The sequence below is a fragment of the Thamnophis elegans genome, chromosome 2, assembly GCF_009769535.1.
Source record: "Thamnophis elegans isolate rThaEle1 chromosome 2, rThaEle1.pri, whole genome shotgun sequence".
NCBI classification, from domain to species: Eukaryota; Metazoa; Chordata; class Lepidosauria; order Squamata; family Colubridae; genus Thamnophis; species Thamnophis elegans.
Window position 1 is genome coordinate 157,435,073 of NC_045542.1, and position 6,195 is coordinate 157,441,267.

Sequence of the window (6,195 nt, forward strand, 5' to 3'; positions counted from 1 at the left end):
AGTATCTGGGGATATATTTGACAGCAAGATGTAGTACACTTAAAGAGAACCATTACCATAAACTCAAACAACAGATTGCGACAGATTTGCCAAAATGGGAAAATTTACAACTATCAATAATAGAGAGAATATCAACAATCAAGATGAATATGCTACCCAGGATTTTATATTTGTTCCAGACAATTCCAATTAGATTAGGGAAAGATTATTTTGACGATTTAAATAAAATAGTGTTGAAATATATTTGGCAGGGAATGAAAGAGAGAATAAAATTAAAATTGTTACAAGATACTAGAATAAGGAGGATTTGTCTATCTATCTGGGAGTTATATTATCAGGCAACAAGTTTGATGTGGGTTAAGGAATGGATAACATCAAGATATTCTAGATTATTGACTGTAGAAGGACATGATTTGCTGTTGGGATGGCACACTTTCTTACGGTACCAGGGAACTAAGACGCAGGGGTATTTTACAAGACATTACATACATGAGGCTTTGCTATTAAATTGGGAAAAGATTAAAAGGCAGCATTATCTAAAAATTCCAGTCTGGTTATCAATTATTGAAGCATTTTCATTTCCAATAACATACAAAAAGGAACAAACAGTTAGATATGGTGAAATATTGAATGCAAAGGATGAACTTAAATCTATGCAAAAACTGGAACAGCAAGGTATAAAGATGAACTGGTTTTCATATGTGCAAATACATTCTAAATATGATAAAGATCTTGAAATGGAAGGTTTCCATGATAAAATGATTGTTGGATAAAATTTTGATAGGTACTGATGAAAAGGTGATTTAAAAAACTGTATGGATACTTATTAGAGGTTAAGTTAGAAGAAGAACAAGTTAAAGAATCTATTATTGCTTGGGGAAAAATTTGGACGTGGGATTGACTTAGAGAATTGGCAGAAATTGTGGTCTCAAAATTGTAAAATGACAATGTCAACAGCATATAAAGAAAAATTTTATAAGATGTTTTACAGGTGGCGATGAGAATAGCAAGAATGTTCAAGAATAAATCGGAAAAGTGTTGGAAATGTCATCAAATACCGGGTTCATATTACCATATGTGGTGGACGTGCATAGAAGCTAAAAGATATTGGGCTAAAAGCCACACTTGGTTGGAAAAAAAAGATACAAAAACATATAGACTTTAAACCAGAGATCTTTTTATTGGGAATCATACTGGAATCATACAATAGAGAATTGAAATATTTGACTGTAAATGTGTTAACAGCAGCTAGAATTGTATTTGCTAAAAAATGGAAAAATGAATAAATACCAACGCAGGAGGAACTTATTCACAAAATAATGGAATGTGCTGAAATGAGTAAATTGATATTTGAAATGAGAGAACAGGAAGATAAACAATTTTACGAGATACAGGATCTATTTTAAAAGTGGTTAGATAAAAAAACATGGAAATGAAAGATGTTAGAGAATGTTATAAATACAAGAATAATAGAATGATACAGAATATAACATAAAGATATATTATTATGGGATAGATTTAAAATGATGTAATGAATTGTTATAATATAAATGAATCCAATACCTAGAATATCTCATTTAAAATGAAGGAATAATAGTGATAGTCAAATAAATGAGGTACAATGATAATAATGTATACAAATATATTTGATTTGATAATATGTGATTTCATATAAATTGTAAGTGATGGCTATGGAAAAATGCACAAAAACCTTGTAACCAATGGACACAATGTATGTAATGGAAGATGGCTTTGTTTTATGTTTTGTTTGTCTATGTCTGTCTAAAAATAAAAACTTTCTTTTAAAAAAGAGAGGGAGATAGAGTGATAGAAACAAGAAAATGGAGAATATTATTGTAGATCTTTTATATAACAAAACAAAAGTAATAACAAGAGAAAATGTGGGCAAATTGAATAATGAGACTATAAATTAAGATAATGATGCATTATTATTAGAAACATATAAGCGTATTGAATGCTAGGGTTATATTTAACATGATTAGCTTTATTTGTATTAGAATGTATGACAGGTGCCACACTGTTCATGCATTGATTTGATATTTTGTTTTTAAAAAGTTGAAACTTAGAGAGAGAATAAGAAAAAGAGATGAAGAGAGAAAGGGAGAGGAGAGAGGAGAGAAAAAGAGAGAGAAAAGACACACACACACACACACACACACACACACACACACAAAGAGAGGAGAGAGAGAGAGAGAGAGAGAGTTGTTGATTTTAAATTTCTTGGGGCTGGGAAGAATTGCTGCAAAACTGCGTTTCCTGAAGTGGACCACTAGACTCCTCAACAACTGAAAAATGACTATTAAAAGAACTTGGGAGTAGCCTGGAAAAGGAGAGATTTCAACCCATGAAGGTCTAGCAACCAGGGCAGAAATTCTGTTAAACAGAAAAGAAATGTATAATGTGCAATTTTCTGTGCCAATTCTTTTAGATGGGTCATTTTTTATGAGCTTTCAGTCAGGTTTGAAGCAAGCACATATCCGAAAATTGTTTGCAGCCATGATTCTGCCTTAGTAGATAATCAAAGACTGCTCATTTCCAAGGATTGCTTCCTGAACCTGCCTCAGTTTATTGCATCCAGGATTTGTGAGGCCAAATTTAGATTAACCAGTGTACAAGCCAGACTATGAATATTTTTGAAGTTGCACACAAGGAGCCCTGGGACTAATGCAGTGGAAAACCAGTGCAACATATTCTGCTTCATTGGGCAACTGAGCACCATCATTTGTGAATCACAATCAGAAGTTGAGGTTTGGAAATCTATTTTCTGCTACCTCTTCAGTGAGGAAATTGATTAAGGGGGCATGTCCCCTCTCCATGGAATTGGGAGACTATTGGTTATGGTTATGGTTATGGTTTATTATTTATAGGCTGCCCTTTTCCCTGAGTCCCCTCAGGGTAAGCCGACTCAGGGCGGCTTAAAATTTATGGGGAGGGGAATACAAGACAGTAAGACATAAAACAATACATAAGTAAAAGTAGAACACAACATTCATTCATCATTCGGGTGGGGACGGATTACAATCTTTATCCCCAGGCCTGACGGGATAGCCAGGTCTTAAGGGCTGTGCGGAAGGTCTGGACGGTGGTGAGGGTACGAATCTCCACGGGGAGATCATTCCAAAGGGTCAGAGCTACTACTGAAAAGGCTCTCCTCCGCGTAGTTGCCAGTCGACACTGACTGGCAGATGGAACTCGGAGGAGGCCTAATCTGTGTGATCTAATAGGTCGTAAGGAGGTAATTGGCAGGAGGCGGTCTCTCAAGTACTCAGATCCACTACCATGGAGGGCTTTATGGGTGGTAAGTAGCACCTTGAAGCACACCCGGAGATCAACAGGTAGCCAGCGCAGCTCGCGGAGGATAGGTGTTATGTGGGCGAACCATGGTGCACCCATAAGCACTCGCGCGGCCGCATTCTGGACTAGCTGAAGTCGCCGGATGCTCTTCAAGGGCAGCCCCATGTAGAGCACGTTGCAGTATTCCAGCCTAGAGGTCACAAGGGCCCGAGTGACTGTTGTGAGAGCCTCCCGGTTCAGGTAGGGTCGCAACTGGCGCACCAGGCGAACCTGGGCAAATGCCCCCCTGGTCACAGCCGACAGATGGTGGTCAAAGGTCAGCTGTGGGTCCAGGAGGACTCCCAAGTTGCGAACCCTGTCTTGAGGGGTGTAAAATTTGGCCCCCCCCAGCCTGAGTGATGGGACACTAGCCAAATTATTGGGAGGGAAACACAACAGCCACTCGGTCTTATCCGGGTTGAGTACCAGTTTGTTAGCCCTCATCCAGTCCCTAACGGCTTTGAGACCCGGTTCATCACGTCCACCGCTTCATTGAATTGGCACGGGGCGGACAGATAAACTGAGTATCGTCCGCGTATTGGTGGTATCTTATCCCGTGCCTCCGAATGATCTCGCCCAGCGGTTTCATGTAGATGTTAAATAGTAGGGGGGATAAGACCGAACCCTGCAGCACCCCATATGTTAGGGGCCTAGGGGTCGATCTCTGCCCCCCAACCAACACGACTGCGACCTGTCCGAGAGGTAGAACCACTGCAAAACAATGCCTCCCACCCCACCTCCCACAGTCGTCGCAGAAGGATACCATGGTCGATGGTATCGAAAGCTGCGAGAGGTCAAGGAGAACCAGGATGGATGCATGGCCTCCATCCCTGGCTCTCCAGAGATCATCGGTCAATGCGACCAAAGTGGTTTCTGTGCTGTAACCAGGTTCTGAAGCCGGACTGGAAAGGGTCAAGGTAACTAGCTTCCTCCAAGGACCGTTGAAGCTGGAAGGCTGGGCGTTCGTGCCACAGAACAAAAACCAACCAGGGGAAGCTTTATGTCAGGAGTCCTCAAACTACAGCTTGCGGGCTGGATATGGCCATGCAACACAATGTATCCATCCTGCGCAGTGGTAGGATTAAGCCCTGCCCCTCGGTTTACAGCCACTCCTTGTGTGGCTGGCTTTTCCCGCCAACCTTACCATCCCTCCTCCAGCCATTGGCCTTATATATACCTTGCAGAATCTAGCAGCTCAGCTGTGTACTTCTGTTCATCGCTGTTCACAAAGGTAAGGACGAAGGGCACAGGCCGGAGTGTGGGTGGGGGAGGGGGAGCTGGCAGATGGGTGATACTGGCAGTGGGTTTACTGACATGTAGTAGGGGAGTATGTGGGAGAATGTGGCATCAAAGCCCTTCTGGGGTGTTTCCTGAAGCCGGTCTGGCCTGCGAGGGGAGCACATGGGGATCACACGCCACTTCTGGGCCAGTTTGGGCAGGGGCGAGAGAGCTTGGCGAGGACTCACCTGAAAAGAATACGGCAGAGCCTTGCAACTTTTATCTGCCATATATATGATAAGGAGAAGACCTGTGGCTTAATGGCTAAGACGTTTGCCTAAGATGCAATACAGCACAGGTTCAAATCCCAGTAAGGGTATGGCTAGCTGATGAGAGCTAAATAGCTTGAAATACATCTATATTAGTCTCCCTTTATTTATTTATCAGCACAAATAAAACACACACACACACACACACACACACACACACACACATATAATGTGTGTGTGTGTGTGTAAGTTATACTAGTAAAAGCAAATTGGATATAAGCTTTAAACTGTGAGTTGGGGGGAAGGGGGGGGGAAATGCTTAGATATCTTACTAACTGAATTTCTTTCAGAATATGCTATAATGGTGTAATATTATTGGAGGTTTATTGAAACTGCGAATGAATGCCAGTAGGTGGTTGTGTCTTTAAATACAAATGATTTTAGATAAAAACATGTTTAAATAATTGTAATTAAATGAGAATTATGGTACAGTGATAAGTAAGATATATAAATTTTCTATTTTGATTTTAAATGTACAATTCAATTTGAATGAAGTATATGTAAGGATTGTGGAAGAAATGCACAAAATGTATTTGTAACCAATCGACACGCCTTCTACAAGATGTAACGAAAGATGATTCTTTTTTTGTGTTTTTGTTTAATTAAAACAATAATACTTTTTCAAAAAAAAATACACTCGATTCCTTGTTGGATGGAGCATAGTCACCATTCCCAAACTTCCAGGTTGCCCGTAGGACTGTTTTTCACTCTCCTGAAGCCTCCGGGCGGATGCTGTAGGCTGTCTTTGCCCTCCCCGGGCTCCTAGAAAGCGTCTGGAGCATGAGGAGGGGAAAAAATCCATGCCAAAAGTGTGGGGACCGGTGGTCGCACACACATGCACGCTGGGGTTGCGCACATAGCATTATGGGTAAGGGACGCTTGAGCACTTCCCACCTGCTCTCCTCCCTGCTTTTGGCACACGATCCAAAAAATGTTCGCCAGCACGGATATACGTCCTTCCCTCCCTCCCCAACATGAGGTTCAGAGATCTTCAAAAGTAAGGAAGAGGAGGGTGTGAAGTCGGGTAGGGTGGGAGTCAGATGTAACGGGGGGGGGGGGAATGGCCAAGGAGACTCAAGGGTTAGGATACAGAGCACAAGGGTGTCTTGGAGGGTAGGGGAGGCATATAGATTCCTACGGCAGGCAAACCTGGCCCTGCACTAGGCCTCCAAGTCTTTTCCCCAGCTTTGAGTAGACAGTGTTCTGCCTAGTGAGTTGCACATTTGATTAATGGCTGCATCAGGGACAGCAGGAGGATTCAGGTAGTTAAGGAAAGCAATTTCACTTAACAGCC

General features: G+C 41.6%; 1 protein-coding gene across 1 annotated transcript in view; it reads left to right on the plus strand.

Annotated features, from left to right (window-relative positions):
• LOC116504800 (zinc finger protein 850-like) overlaps positions 1-6,195 on the plus strand; it is a 361,571-nt gene that overhangs the window by 261,329 nt on the left and 94,047 nt on the right. The window lies entirely within an intron of this gene.